General features: G+C 43.8%; 1 protein-coding gene across 1 annotated transcript in view; it reads right to left on the bottom strand.

Moving 5' to 3' along the window:
- The window catches only part of LOC139764508 (uncharacterized), a 612,046-nt gene extending 609,755 nt beyond the window's left edge, over positions 1–2,291 (bottom strand). The window contains exon 1 of the mRNA XM_071691139.1: positions 1,180–2,291. The gene's annotated coding sequence lies outside the window, so the exon portion shown is untranslated. The remainder of the gene's footprint in view (positions 1–1,179) is intronic.
- Positions 2,292–18,244: the final 15,953 nt, after the last annotated feature.

Raw genomic sequence — 18,244 nt, 5'->3', positions numbered from 1 at the left:
TATATATATATATATATATATATATATATATATATATATATATATATATATATATATATATATATATATATATCTTAACACTTTATCTTATATTCTGTTGTGTTTTAATCGTCTCCACATCCGTACATCTAGCCATGAAATATAAGACAACATGACACTAATAATCACAAAAACAAATTATTTAATAAGAACCCATGGTTTACAGTCCAATGTGAACCCATGGTTTACAGTCCAAGTGTGAACCCATGGTTTACAGTCCAATGTGAACCCATGGTTTACTGTTCAATGTGAACCCATGGTTTACTGTTCCATGTGAACCCATGGTTTACTGTTCAATGTGAACCCATGGTTTACAGTCCAATATGAACCCATGGTTTACTATTTAGTGTGAACCCATGGTTTACTGTTCAGTGTGAACCCTTGGTTTACTGTTCAGAGTGAACCCATGGTTTACTGTCCACTTTTTAATTTTCTCTTTCTAAAAGATAAGTAACCAGGTATGGATGCTGGACTTTGGACATATGGCACAATATATCATCCACTCTCTACCACTGTCTGCCTCACTACACGCAACTCCTCATAGGTAACTTGAGGTTTAACATTTTCAATCTCGTTTTTCTATTCTTTATTTCAGGCGGAGGCCACTAATCAAACTTTACTAATGCGAGGAACGAAAAATCGCTGCCTGGGAGAATTCCTTTCTCGTTTTATGACATCCTCAAGTCCCTCCACCATACAGACGGCTGGGGGACTGCCCGTGGAAGCTGTGGGAGGAGAAGTGAGGCCGTCTCGCACCAACAGCTTCCCTGGATAACCTCACCTCCTCCTCACAGGCGAGGACTGTTAGTGGTCACTGAGCCACATACAATTACCCTCCAATTCTCATCTAATGTTCTCTAAAACACGGGGTGGGGGTTGGGGGTAACTACAAGGGAACACCTACAAGACACACAAAGGGATTCCTTCTTCTTCTTTTTCAATCTTGTATCATCTCACACTATATAGGATAACACCTTTTCTATTGCAAAATCACCGGTACATATACGACTCCTCTGAACACTCGGAGTGTGACGAAGAAGCACATACAGAGAGCATCTCGCACCATCTCTCACCCCCCCTCAAAAAAAATATTAATCACTCAGGAAAAACTGTAGACAGATAAGATCTTTTCTCTCATACCAGAGCAGAGGTAGAGGGAAAGCGTTATAGGAGAGTCACCACCATCAACACTTTCTCTCCCTCACTCTCACTCTCCCTCACTCTCACGAAAGTGCGTATGATGGTGGTGATGATGGTGGCGCGGCTTGAAGACTTTTCGGTAAGGGCCGTAGAGGCATCCGCTCCACACTCGCTCACACACACAACTGGCTCCCGGCCCGTCCTCCTGCCCGTAGCTGCTGCTGCTGCTGCTGCTGCTGCAGCAGGCAGGCAGCAGCCTCCCCCACACCGCCGCAGACGCCACAGACGTCACACCTGCACAGACTGCCGGCTGGCTATCTCTGACATCACCATCGTCAAGCTATCGGCGAGACGAAGGAGTCACTGTCCGTTGATCCCTCCGTTGATGCCACGGAGGCCACCGTTTCCCGTTGCTGCTCTCTGGCCACTACAACCCGATCAACTGCTAATACCAAGACCGTCCCTTATCCTCAGGCAGCATTAACACACGTCGACATCGTCGCTCACACCATCTCCATCACCATTACCTTTCCCCCACTCCACTACCACCATCATCAACCCCATTTTCACCAGGGGAATCATCACCACAGGCACACCTAACGACGCAGACCCTGTCACCATTATCACCACCACTACACGAACCACCGTTCTCGACTACGATTACCATCACGAGGCACCTTCACCATCTACCGTCTACAATACACACATTGTATATCCATTCTCGACACGGTTTCACCTCCCTAGACTTTTGATTCCATCATTCTTTTTTTTTTTTTTATATCTTTTTCGTCTCGGACTCCCTCACCTCTGCCCACAGGTGGGTGGGGAGGTGACCATTGAATCATGCAGCCACTCAACCATGGCCAGTCACCACATCACATGAACCCCCCTTACCTAACCACACCATCATCACTACTACGCCATCATCATCACCATATCATCTCGCCCATTATGACCATAACATCATCCTTACACCATCATCACTGAATTATCACCACCATGACCCTCACCACATCATCATTACCACATCACCCTCACCACACCATCATTACCACATCACCCTCATCACACCATCATTACCACATCACCCTCATCACACCATCATTACCACATCACCCTCACCACACCATCATTACCACATCACCCTCACCACACCATCATTACCACATCACCCTCACCACACCATCATTACCACATCACCCTCACCACACCATCATTACCACATCACCCTCACCCACATCACCCTCACCACACCATCATTACCACATCACCCTCACCACACCATCATTACCACATCACCCTCACCACATCACCCTCTCACACCATCTTACCACATCACCCTCACACACCATCATTCCACATCACCCTCACCACATCACCCTCACCACACCATCATTACCACATCACCCTCACCACACCATCATTACCACATTACCCCCATCACATCATCAGTACCAAATCACCCTCACCACACCATCATTACCACATCACCCTCACCACATCATCATTACCACATCACCCTCATCACACGATCATTACCACATCACCCTCATCACACCATCATTACCACATCACCCTCATCTCATCATCATTACCACACCATCATTACTACATCACCCTCACCACACCATCATTACCACATCACCCTCACCACACCATCATTACCACATCACCCTCATCACATCATCATTACCACATCACCCTCATCACACCATCATTACCACACCATCATTACTACATCACCCTCACCACACCATCATTACCACATCACCCTCATCACATCATCATTACCACATCACCCTCACCACACCATCATTACAACATCACCCTCACCACATCATCATTACCACATCACCCTCACCACACCATCATTACCACATCACCCTCACCACATCATCATTACCACATCACCCTCATCACATCATCATTACCACATCACCCTCATCACACCATCATTACCACATCACCCTCACCACATCACCCTCATCACACCATCATTACCACATCACCCTCATCACACCATCATTACCACATCACCCTCACCACATCACCCTCACCACACCATCATTACCACATCACCCTCACCACACCATCATTACCACATTACCCCCATCACATCATCAGTACCAAATCACCCTCACCACACCATCATTACCACATCACCCTCACCACATCATCATTACCACATCACCCTCATCACACGATCATTACCACATCACCCTCATCACACCATCATTACCACATCACCCTCATCTCATCATCATTACCACACCATCATTACTACATCACCCTCACCACACCATCATTACCACATCACCCTCACCACACCATCATTACCACATCACCCTCATCACATCATCATTACCACATCACCCTCATCACACCATCATTACCACACCATCATTACTACATCACCCTCACCACACCATCATTACCACATCACCCTCATCACATCATCATTACCACATCACCCTCACCACACCATCATTACAACATCACCCTCACCACATCATCATTACCACATCACCCTCACCACACCATCATTACCACATCACCCTCACCACACCATCATTACCACATCACCCTCATCACATCATCATTACCACATCACCCTCATCACACCATCATTACCACATCATCATTACCACATCACCCTCAACACATCATCATTACCACATCACCCTCACCACACCATCATTACCACATCACCCTCACCACACCATCATTACAACATCACCCTCACCACATCATCATTACCACATCACCCTCACCACACCATCATTACCACATCACCCTCACCACATCATCATTACCACATCACCCTCATCACATCATCATTACCACATCACCCTCACCACACCATCATTACCACATCACCCTCACCACACCATCATTACTACATCACCCTCATCACATCATCATTACCACATCACCCTCACCACACCATCATTACCACATTACCCCCATCACATCATCAGTACCACATCACCCTCACCACACCATCATTACCACATCACCCTCACATCATCATCATTACCACATCATCCTCATCACATCATCATTACCACATCACCCTCACCACATCATCATTACCACATAACCCTCACCACACCATCATTACCACATCCCCCTCACCACACCATCATTACTACATTACCCCATCACATCATCATTACCACATCACCCTCATCACATCATCATTACCACATCACCCTCACCACACCATCATTACCACATCACCCTCACCACACCATCATTACTACATCACCCTCATCACATCATCATTACCACATCCCCCTCACCACACCATCATTACTACATTACCCCATCACATTATCAGTACCACATCACCCTCACCACACCATCATTACCACATCACCCTCACCACACCATCATTACCACATCATCCTCATCATATCATCATTACCATATCACCCTCACCACACCATCATTACCACATCACCCTCATCACATCATTACCACATCACCCTCAACAGATCATCATTACCACATCACCCTCACCACATCATCATTACCACATCATTACCACATCACCCTCACCACATCATCATTACCACATCACCCTCACCACATCATCATTACCACATCACCCTCAACACATCATCAGTACCACATCATCCTCACCACATCATCATTACCACATCACCCTCACCACACCATCATTACCACATCACCCTCACCTCATCATCATTACCACATCACCCTCAACACATCATCATTACCACATCACCCTCACCACACCATCATTACCACATCATCCTCACCACATCATTACAACATCACCCTCACCACATCATCATTACCACATCACCCTCAACACATCATCAGTACCACATCACCCTCAACACATCATCATTACCACATCACCCTCAACACATCATCAGTACCACATCCCCCTCAGAACATCATCATTACCACATCACCACCATCTGATCATCACACCAGTGACACACCATCATGACCATACCACCCTCACCACATTATCATCACACCAACAAACCACCGTGATCACATCACCATCACCACATCATCATCGCCCACACCATCACCAAGTCATTATCACCACACCACCCTCACCAGCGAGAGACACCATCATCACTACCCACGTCTCGGGCACAATCATGGCATCCCTCAGAGCTCAGGCGAGAGAGAGAGAGAGAGAGAGAGAGAGAGAGAGAGAGAGAGAGAGAGAGAGAGAGAGAGTCTATTCCAACAGGACATTTGCATCAATCTCGTCTCACTTCCTCTTGCTGTGGTAGACACCACTCGCTGTCTCCGGGACATGAGACTCTCCCCACACTCACTGCCTCTCACTATACTAACTTTCACAGAACTGCCTCTCACCTTAATGTCTCTCTTACCCTACTACCCCTCAGCTTATTGCCTCTTACTTAATACTTTCATGACCCTTATTCTATTACCTGTCACTTAAGTGCCTCTCACCTCACGGCCTCTATCTTTTTGTTCTTTACTTCAATGCATCTTACCCTACTGCCTCTCACCTTACTGTTCCTCTCCTTACTGTCTCTCACTTTACTGCTTCCCACCTTTCTGCTCCTCTCTTACTGCCTCTCACCTTACTGCCCCTTCCCCTTATTACGTCTCACTTTACTGCCTCTCACCTTCCTAACTCTCATTTCACTGTCTTGCACAGGACTTCCTCTCGCTTCATTGCCTCTCACTTTCTTCCCCATATTTTATTACCTCTTACTTTTCTGCCCCTCTTTTTAATGACTCTCACTTTGCTATTTCACATCCTTATTTCCTCTCATTTTACTGCCTCTCACGTTACTCCGTTTTACTACTTCTTACTTCATTACCTTTTATCCCACTGCCTCTCACCAAACTGCGTTTCATCTTACTGTCTCACTTTCTCGCCTCTTACCGCAATGCCTCTTACTTTACTGTCCTTCATTTTAATGTTTCTCACCTTACTGTACTTTACTTCCTCTTAGCTTGCTACCTCTCGTCTTACTTCCTCTCGCCTTACTCACTCTTACTTGCGCCTCCTACCTATTAACTTTTACCTTAGTGCCTCCCAATTTGCTGTCTCATTTCACTGCCTCTCACGTTACTGCATTCGCTTACTGCCTTTCGCCTGACTATCAACTTGCCTCTCTCCTTATTGCCTCTCAACTCATTGCTTTTCACCTTAGTACCTCTCACTTTACTTCTCACCTTACTGCCTCTCTCTCTCTCTCTCTCTCTCTCTCTCTCTCTCTCTCTCTCTCTACTAAAATTGTCCTATCTTAACCACTTTTTTCTTTCGATTCTCTCTCACTTCTATACATTACACTCGCTCTATTTTTCTTTTTTATAACGCTTGACTTTCCCACCCCTTCATTCACTCATCCTCTCCCCTACTCAAAGCCCATAAATTTCTATCCCTCGCACACTTTCTTTATAATGTATTCATTACGAAACTTTTTATCACCATGAAGTAGTTAGCATTATTTTCTCAGTCACTTAGAATCACACACAAAAAATACAGTTTCTACTGCAGAGGAGAAGCAACTTAGAGAGAGAGAGAGAGAGAGAGAGAGAGAGAGAAAGAGAGAGAGAGAGAGAGAGAGAGAGAGAGAGAGAGAGAGAGAGAGAGAGAGAGAGAGAGAGAGAGAGAGATGGTGTCAGATCGTGCGTAAAGACCCTATTAGATTTCCACTTGAGAGTGAGCTCCGCTTTAGACAAAAGAGAACGCTGGGTGGATTGTCTGCATCTGGACAGCCAGAAAGCATTTGACACTAACCAAATAGAAGGGGGGACTGGTACAGAAGCTGGATCTCCAGGAAGAAATCAGGGGAAGACTCTCTCAATGGATAGATCATCATCTTGGTGGAAGGGAACAGAAGAGGCATCTCAGGGATGACTTCTCGAAATAACTTGGTCACCAGTGGCTTGCCGCAGTGTTCTGTCCTGGGACCATTGCTGTTTTTGTATCTACGTGAATGACTTGCCTGAAGTATTGGACTTTTACCCGAGTATGTTTGCAGATGATGCCGAAGTTATGAGAGTGGTAAAATAGGGTGGGTCGCTGCAACTTACAAGGGGACCAAGACAGACTCCAAAGCAGGTCTGATACATGATGGGATTCAAACCCAGTAAATGTAAAGTAATGAGGATGAGACACAACAAAAGAAGGTCTTGATAAGAATGATCACCAGCGGCAAACAAGCTGCAGGATTATACGTGTGAGAGAGACTTGGGAGTTGATATTGTCCATATAAACTGTCGCCAGTATCCTACATTATGGAAACAATAAAGAAGAGAAAGGCTCTGCAACCAAATATAAGCATTTTGCTCAAGTACATGAATAAGGAAATATTCAGCATGCAGCTCATATCCTCCGTTAAGCCAGAACTAGAACAGACTTCTCAAATTTGGTCACTGTATTTAAAGAAGCACAAAGAACTAATGGAGCACGTCCAGAGGAGGGTAACAAAGCTGGTAGCTGAATCATGTGAGCCGAGTTATAGGGAAAGGCTACAGGCCTCAAATTTGCCCACCAACAGAAGACTGAGTGGTGATGTGTTCAAAACCTTCAAGTGTTTAAACCAGCTTGATAACGTGGATAATGAACAGTTCTTCGAAAGATGAAGGGATAGGACAACCAGACCCCATAACCAGTGATGATGCAAAGGAAGACTTTTACAGGATAAGAGAAGCGGAAGAATGGAATAATCGTATTTATGAGAGAGGAAAGATGAACATACGTAAGTGTAAAAAAAAAACAACTATGATACTAGAGAAAGTTCAAGAGATTGGACGCCCCAAGTGTGTGTAACTTCCTTCCTGTACAGTACAATTAGGTCTTTATAAACACGTAGGATTCCCTGATATAGTGGTTACCGTTGCTGACCATAATTCACGCAGGAGCCCGCCCGGGTATGAACCCTGGGCTCAGCAGTCAGCCCACAACCAACCCAGCGTTCATCCTTCCCTCGGGGCTGGTCTATATGTGAGTACCTAGCTAAGCAGAGGTGTATGTATGTAAACACATAAGAGTAAGGACATGCTACACATAGTTAAAAGTTAGGGCGAGTCTACTGTCAAACTCTCCTCATAACACACAAATAGGAAACTACACACACACACACACACACACACACACACACACAACACCTCACCTAACCTACAATCTTAACAGCACTCCTATCTCTTTCTCTGTGCATTGTCTTTCGTCCTCTGTTTTAGTAATCATAACTTTCTTAATAATTCCTGACACTCTCTTGGTCTTCTTATTCCTCCTCCTCCTTGACTCTCTCTCTCTCTCTCTCTCTCTCTCTCTCTCTCTCTCTCTCTCTCTCTCTCTCTCTCTCTCTCTCTCTCTCTCCATGCTTCCATTTGCCTACCCATTTACAAACATCACTTTCGTCCTGAAGTAATTCTCCTCTCCTTCTGTCGACATATTCCGCTTCTTATCCCAAGTGTCTGTAGCATAAATTATGGTTCCCATTTACATTTGCCTCGCTTATATGCTATCTGATCCGTTCTGCCTCTAATGCAACAGCAACATTCCATTTACATACCTGACTTGCTCACGTCTTACCTCGTTTGTTGTGTGTCAAATGCAACAGAGGGAAGGATTCCACCGACATTCCTCTTCCTCATTCACTCCCTCCACTCCTTCGTCTCTTATGCAACAACAGATAATAAGTTCCGTCGTTGATATGAGAAAGTGCCAGCCATTCTGTGCGCGGATGGTTCTGTACCAACGATGGCGAACAACATTCATTTGTAGCCACAGATTCGAAGTGTAAAGTTGTGACACAAATAAAACATTACTAAAGACCCCGTTGTTTAAACTTTCTAAAAACCTTCTGCTAAATATAAAACCTTCATAGAGTCACTTAATCAACCAGTACCATCACCACCGCCGTCACAACCATCACCCCCACACACCTAACATCAAAACCGTCCACATCAGCGTCAAAACAACACTTCATTCCCACCCATTCCCTCCTCAACAACACAACACCACCGCCAGCATACTCCCCTCCCTCTCCCGTCACACTTCATCCTCTTCCTCCTCACCTAACACAACCCTTCCATCTACTCTTCACCGACACAATGACCCTACTCTTCACCAACACAACTACGCTCCTACTCACCAACACAACCATCCTACTCTTCACAATCACAATTACTCTCCTCTTCAACAACACAACCATCCTCCTCTTCACCAACACAATTACTCTCCTCTTCACCAACAAAACCATCCTCCTCTTCACCAACACAATTACTCTCCTCTTCAACAACACATCCAACCTATTCTTCACAATCACAATTACTCTCCTCTTCACCAACACAACCATCCACCTCTTCGCCAACACAACCCCCCTCTTCTTCACCAACACAACCATCCTCCTCTTCACTGTCATCCCCACCCTATTCACTTACCCCTCAGCCGGTATCACCATCTCTCCAAACACTATATTTTTTCCCTAGCTTCATCTCCAACACCAACAACTTTTCTCCTCCAACATTACCACCAATTCCTCGGCAGGTCAAGAATGCGCACCTCTTGCAATTACAGAACTAGCGCTCTCTCTCTCTCTCTCTCTCTCTCTCTCTCTCTCTCTCTCTCTCTCTCTCTCTCTCTCTCTCTCTCCCTTTCTCTTAGAGAACTAATTTTACCTCTTAGTTCGCCTGCAGTTTAACTCATTTACTTGTAATTAAATTTTCCTCTCGGAAAGTGCATGGCGTTAGGAAGAAAAAAGACAAGAAAGGCCAGGCGTCTTAAAATGGGATTATAGGATTACTTATGTGTGTGTGAGAAGGTCACAAAGACCTTTATTCCATAAATTGTAATACTAGTGGAATAAACACCTTTCATATATATATATATATATATATATATATATATATATATATATATATATATATATATATATATATATATATATATGTAAACACGGATAAGTGGTGTTTCTAATGGTGTTTTTGCATATATGAGGTTACGTATGTTTTGTGAATATATACATATATGGAGAGAAAAAACTTTACATCAAGAAGATAATGAAAAAAAAAAGACTGTCCTTCAAATTCATGTTAATCCCATTAAACAGAATATAATATTACGAGTATCTTATTATGAATATAATGTTACATCTCTTATCACTTTAGTTATAAGTGGGCATTTTTTTTCCAGTCCTGCAGTTAGATATGGAAACATCGTGAAGGTATAAAAAAAAAAAAGTACTGTTCTTCAGTAAAAGGGCCAGTCAAAAGAAAAAATCACAAGAATCAATAAAAATGTTTTCTTTAATTAAATCATTGTATATGATAACAAGTGTTCCCCATATCATCCAGGCTGAACAGCAGACGCTTCAAATGTTGGTCGGTTCACCATCACTACCACTGCTTTAACGATTCGTCCGTCCCTGAAGGTGTTGGGTAGAGAGAAGGCAAGCCTTCACACCTTCTACAAGTTATAACAGACGACTGGAGAGACAGCAACAGGGGTGTGTGTGTGTGTGTGTGTGTGTGTGTGTTTAGAATATGCTTTCCCAGTTCATATAGATTCACAATTCTCGGTTAATATAGATAAACAATGAATGATATAAAAAGAAAAAGACATGGCTGATACTTCCCCCTCTAAAACATTGTATGTTCCCCAATAACTATGTTAAACAATGAATCTCCATTGTAATCGTTCTGAATTTGTTTTTGTAACTAAACACACTTGTTTCATCATACACATTAATGTTCATTATAGATGCGTTTTGCTTTATTTATTCAATTAGCTAACTAATTAATATACTTGTAATTGTATACTCTGATGACGAGATGAACTTTCCACGGAAGCTAAATAAAGTCCACGACTTCCTATTCTTGTGCCTCCATAGTTGAAATGACATTTTGCAGGATATTCACTCTGAATCATCTGTTTACCTTCTGACTTACCACACTAATCTGTGAGTTTCTGATATCTTCGACTATCACAAACAACCTCGAAAGAACCCAGTAGTCTGCTACAGTTTGAATTCCTTTTCTTATTGAAGATAGGGGTTACCTTAGACAATAACTGCTCTTCTCTCTCTCTCTCTCTCTCTCTCTCTCTCTCTCTCTCTCTCTCTCTCTATATATATATATATATATATATATATATATATATATATATTTTTTTTTTTTTTTTTTTTTTTTTTATACTTTGTCGCTGTCTCCCGCGTTTGCGAGGTAGCGCAAGGAAACAGACGAAAGAAATGGCCCCCCCCCCCATACACATGTACATACACACGTCCACACACGCAAATATACATACCTACACAGCTTTCCATGGTTTACCCCAGACGCTTCACATGCCTTGCTTCAATCCACTGACAGCACGTCAACCCCTGTATACCACATGACTCCAATTCACTCTATTTCTTGCCCTCCTTTCACCCTCCTGCATGTTCAGGCCCCGATCACACAAAATCTTTTTCACTCCATCTTTCCACCTCCAATTTGGTCTCCCTCTTCTCCTCGTTCCCTCCACCTCCGACACATATATCCTCTTGGTCAATCTCTCCTCACTCATTCTCTCCATGTGCCCAAACCATTTCAAAACACCCTCTTCTGCTCTCTCAACCACGCTCTTTTTATTTCCACACATCTCTCTTACCCTTACGTTACTTACTCGCTCAAACCACCTCACACCACACATTGTCCTCAAACATCTCATTTCCAGCACATCCATCCTCCTGCGCACATCTCTATCCATAGCCCACGCCTCGCAACCATACAGCATTGTTGGTACCACTATTCCCTCAAACATACCCATTTTTGCTTTCCGAGATAATGTTCTCGACTTCCACACATTTTTCAAGGCTCCCAAAATTTTCGCCCCCTCCCCCACCCTATGATCCACTTCCGCTTCCATGGTTCCATCCGCTGACAGATCCACTCCCAGATATCTAAAACACTTCACTTCCTCCAGTTTTTCTCCATTCAAACTCACCTCCCAATTGACTTGACCCTCACCCCTACTGTACCTAATAACCTTGCTCTTATTCACATTTACTCTCAACTTTCTTCTTCCACACACTTTACCAAACTCAGTCACCAGCTTCTGCAGTTTCTCACATGAATCAGCCACCAGCGCTGTATCATCAGCGAACAACAATTGACTCACTTCCCAAGCTCTCTCATCCCCAACAGACTTCATACTTGCCCCTCTTTCCAGGACTCTTGCATTTACCTCCTTTACAACCCCATCCATAAACAAATTAAACAACCATGGAGACATCACACACCCCTGCCGCAAACCTACATTCACTGAGAACCAATCACTTTCCTCTCTTCCTACACGTACACATGCCTTACATCCTCGATAAAAACTTTTCACTGCTTCTAACAACTTGCCTCCCACACCATATATTCTTAATACCTTCCACAGAGCATCTCTATCAACTCTATCATATGCCTTCTCCAGATCCATAAATGCTACATACAAATCCCTTTGCTTTTCTAAGTATTTCTCACATACATTCTTCAAAGCAAACACCTGATCCATATATATATATATATATGGGTATGTTTGAAGGAATAGTGGTTCCAACAATGTTGTATGGTTGCGAGGCGTGGACTATGGATAGAGTTGTGCGCAGGAGGATGGATGTGCTGGAAATGAGATGTTTGAGGACAATGTGTGGTGTGAGGTGGTTTGATCGAGTAAGTAACGTAAGGGTAAGAGAGATGTGTGGAAATAAAAAGAGCGTGGTTGAGAGAGCAGAAGAGGGTGTTTTGAATGGTTTGGTCCCATGGAGAGAATGAGTGAGGAAAGATTGACCAAGAGGATATATGTGTCGGAGGTGGAGGGAACGAGGAGAAGAGGGAGACCAAATTGGAGGTGGAAAGATGGAGTGAAAAAGATTTTGTGTGATCGGGGCCTGAACATGCAGGAGGGTGAAAGTAGGGCAAGGAATAGGGTGAATTGGAGCGATGTGGTATACCGGGGTTGACGTGCTGTCAGTGGATTGAATCAAGGCATGTGAGGCGTCTGGGGTAAACCATGGAAAGCTGTGTAGGTATGTATATTTGCGTGTGTGGACGTATGTATATACATGTGTATGGGGGTGGGTTGGGTCATTTCTTTCGTCTGCTTCCTTGCGCTACCTCAAAAACGCGGGAGACAGCGACAAAGCAAAAAAAAAAAAAAAAATTATATATATATATATATATATATATATATATATATATATATATATATATATATATATATATATATATATATATATATATTCTGTTTTTTCATAGATGTAAGCCGTTTCCCACACCTGCAAATTAGCGCCAGGAACAAATGAAGAATGATCGTATTTGGTCATATCTATTCTCTAGCTGTCATGTTCAATACACCGAAACATAGCTCCCTATCTACATCCAGCCTTCACAGACCTTTCCATGGTTTATCACGGCCGTTTCAGATGCCATGTTTCAGTCCCCTGTATAGCACCAATTCACTCTATCCCGTACACGCCTTTCACCCTCATGCAAGTTCAGGCACCGGCCACTCAAAATCTTTTCACACCATCCTTCTATCTCCAATTTGGTTACCCCATCCTCCTTGTCCCTCCACTTCTGACACAATTCCTCTGTCAACCATTCCTCATTCATTCTCTCAATATGTCCTGATAACCTAACCTTCTTCAGCTCTCTCATCCACTCTCTTTTTATTACCACACATCTCTCTTACCCTTTCATTACTTAATTGATCCAGCCACCTCACACCACATATTGTCCTCAAACATTTCACTTTCAACACATCCCCCGCACTTCCACACACCCTCATCTATAGCACATGCCTCGCGACCATTCGTCATCATTGAGACTTCTGTATCTTTAAACATCCATTTTCTCACTCTCAGAAAAAGACCTTTCGAGACATTCTTCAATGTTCCAACAACCAATGCTCCCTTACCCACCCTATGACTTACTTCCACTGCCATGGTTCCATTCGCTTAAATGTCCACTTCCAGGAATCTAAGAAACTTCACTTCTTCCAAGCTTTCTCCATTCACACTCACATACCAACTAACTTGACCTTTTGCCCTCCTAAACAAGATAACTTTGCTTCACCCTTCTCATTTACTGTCAACCTCCTTTCACACATTCTCCCAAAGTCATTCGCCAAATTCTGTAGTTTCTCACTCGAATCTTCCACCAGTGCTGGGTCATCAGCAAACGACAAATGACTCACTTCCCAAGACCCTTTATCTCCAACAGTTTCCGTTCCTGACGGTGACAAATTCACGGACCGGACATAGGTTCGAATACTGGTTGTCACAAAGTCCACACAAAATCCAGCAGCTGTTCATGAACCCCTTGGGGTATCATATATATATATATATGGGTATGTTTGAAGGAATAGTGGTTCCAACAATGTTGTATGGTTGCGAGGCGTGGACTATGGATAGAGTTGTGCGCAGGAGGATGGATGTGCTGGAAATGAGATGTTTGAGGACAATGTGTGGTGTGAGGTGGTTTGATCGAGTAAGTAACGTAAGGGTAAGAGAGATGTGTGGAAATAAAAAGAGCGTGGTTGAGAGAGCAGAAGAGGGTGTTTTGAAATGGTTTGGGCACATGGAGAGAATGAGTGAGGAAAGATTGACCAAGAGGATATATGTGTCGGAGGTGGAGGGAACGAGGAGAAGAGGGAGACCAAATTGGAGGTGCAAAGATGGAGTGAAAAAGATTTTGTGTGATCGGGGCCTGAACATGCAGGAGGGTGAAAGTAGGGCAAGGAATAGAGTGAATTGGATCGATGTGGTATACCGGGGTTGACGTGCTGTCAGTGGATTGAATCAGGGCATGTGAAGCGTCTGGGGTAAACCATGGAAAGCTGTGTAGGTATGTATATTTGCGTGTGTGGACGTATGTATATACATGTGTATGGGGGTGGGTTGGGTCATTTCTTTCGTCTGTTTCCTTGCGCTACCTCAAAAACGCGGGAGACAGCGACAAAGCAAAAAAAAAAAAAAATTTATATATATATATATATCTATATATATATATATCTATATATATATATATATATGGGTATGTTTGAAGGAATAGTGGTTCCAACAATGTTGTATGGTTGCGAGGCGTGGACTATGGATAGAGTTGTGCGCAGGAGGATGGATGTGCTGGAAATGAGATGTTTGAGGACAATGTGTGGTGTGAGGTGGTTTGATCGAGTAAGTAACGTAAGGGTAAGAGAGATGTGTGGAAATAAAAAGAGCGTGGTTGAGAGAGCAGAAGAGGGTGTTTTGAATGGTTTGGTCCCATGGAGAGAATGAGTGAGGAAAGATTGACCAAGAGGATATATGTGTCGGAGGTGGAGGGAACGAGGAGAAGAGGGAGACCAAATTGGAGGTGCAAAGATGGAGTGAAAAAGATTTTGTGTGATCGGGGCCTGAACATGCAGGAGGGTGAAAGTAGGGCAAGGAATAGAGTGAATTGGATCGATGTGGTATACCGGGGTTGACGTGCTGTCAGTGGATTGAATCAGGGCATGTGAAGCGTCTGGGGTAAACCATGGAAAGCTGTGTAGGTATGTATATTTGCGTGTGTGGACGTATGTATATACATGTGTATGGGGGTGGGTTGGGTCATTTCTTTCGTCTGCTTCCTTGCGCTACCTCAAAAACGCGGGAGACAGCGACAAAGCAAAAAAAAAAAAAAATTATATATATATATAATATATATATATATTCTGTTTTTTCATAGATGTAAGCCGTTTCCCACACCTGCAAATTAGCGCCAGGAACAAATGAAGAATGATCGTATTTGGTCATATCTATTCTCTAGCTGTCATGTTCAATACACCGAAACATAGCTCCCTATCTACATCCAGCCTTCACAGACCTTTCCATGGTTATCACGGCCGTTTCAGATGCCATGTTTCAGTCCCCTGTATAGCACCAATTCACTCTATCCCGTACACGCCTTTCACCCTCATGCAAGTTCAGGCACCGGCCACTCAAAATCTTTTCACACCATCCTTCTTCACCAACACAATTACTCTCCTCTTCACCAACACAACTACGCTCCTACTCACCAACACAACCATCCTCCTCTTCACCAACACAACCATCCTCCTCTTCACCAACACAATTACTCTCCTCTTCACCAACACAATTACTCTCCTCTTCACCAACACAATTACTCTCCTCTTCACCAACACAATTACTCTCCTCTTCACCAACACAATTACTCTCCTCTTCACCAACACAATTACTCTCCTCTTCACCAACACAATTACTCTCCTCTTCACCAACACAATTACTCTCCTCTTCACCAACACAACTACGCTCCTACTCACCAACACAACCATCCTCCTCTTCACCAACACAACCATCCTCCTCTTCACCAACACAACTACGCTCCTACTCACCAACACAACCATCCTCCTCTTCACCAACACAACCATCCTCCTCTTCACCAACACAATTACTCTCCTCTTCACCAACACAACCATCCTCCTCTTCACCAACACAATTACTCTCCTCTTCACCAACACAATTACTCTCCTCTTCACCAACACAATTACTCTCCTCTTCACCAACACAACCATCCACCTCTTCGCCAACACAACCCCCCTCTTCTTCACCAACACAACCATCCTCCTCTTCACCAACACAACCATCCTCCTCTTCACCAACACAACCATCCTCCTCTTCACCAACACAATTACTCTCCTCTTCACCAACACAATTACTCTCCTCTTCACCAACACAATTACTCTCCTCTTCACCAACACAACCATCCTCCTCTTCACCAACACAATTACTCTCCTCTTCACCAACACAACCATCCTCCTCTTCACCAACACAACTACGCTCCTACTCACCAACACAACCATCCTCCTCTTCACCAACACAATTACTCTCCTCTTCACCAACACAATTACTCTCCTCTTCACCAACACAACCATCCTCCTCTTCACCAACACAATTACTCTCCTCTTCACCAACACAATTACTCTCCTCTTCACCAACACAACCATCCTCCTCTTCACCAACACAATTACTCTCCTCTTCACCAACACAATTACTCTCCTCTTCACCAACACAACCATCCTCCTCTTCACCAACACAACCATCCTCCTCTTCACCAACACAATTACTCTCCTCTTCACCAACACAACCATCCTCCTCTTCACCAACACAATTACTCTCCTCTTCACCAACACAATTACTCTCCTCTTCACCAACACAATTACTCTCCTCTTCACCAACACAATTACTCTCCTCTTCACCAACACAACTACGCTCCTACTCACCAACACAACCATCCTCCTCTTCACCAACACAACTACGCTCCTACTCACCAACACAACCATCCTCCTCTTCACCAACACAATTACTCTCCTCTTCACCAACACAACTACGCTCCTACTCACCAACACAACCATCCTCCTCTTCACCAACACAATTACTCTCCTCTTCACCAACACAACTACGCTCCTACTCACCAACACAACCATCCTCCTCTTCACCAACACAATTACTCTCCTCTTCACCAACACAATTACTCTCCTCTTCACCAACACAACCATCCTCCTCTTCACCAACACAATTACTCTCCTCTTCACCAACACAATTACTCTCCTCTTCACCAACACAACTACGCTCCTACTCACCAACACAACCATCCTCCTCTTCACCAACACAACCATCCTCCTCTTCACCAACACAATTACTCTCCTCTTCACCAACACAATTACTCTCCTCTTCACCAACACAATTACTCTCCTCTTCACCAACACAATTACTCTCCTCTTCACCAACACAACTACGCTCCTACTCACCAACACAACCATCCTCCTCTTCACCAACACAATTACTCTCCTCTTCACCAACACAACTACGCTCCTACTCACCAACACAACCATCCTCCTCTTCACCAACACAACTACGCTCCTACTCACCAACACAACCATCCTACTCTTCACAATCACAATTACTCTCCTCTTCACCAACACAATTACTCTCCTCTTCACCAACACAACCATCCTCCTCTTCACCAACACAATTACTCTCCTCTTCACCAACACAATTACTCTCCTCTTCACCAACACAAT

This window comes from Panulirus ornatus, chromosome 4 (assembly GCF_036320965.1).
Source record: "Panulirus ornatus isolate Po-2019 chromosome 4, ASM3632096v1, whole genome shotgun sequence".
Classification (NCBI taxonomy): Eukaryota; Metazoa; Arthropoda; class Malacostraca; order Decapoda; family Palinuridae; genus Panulirus; species Panulirus ornatus.
The sequence above is the reverse complement of the archived record's forward strand: the minus strand, read 5'-3'. Positions and strand labels throughout refer to the sequence as shown.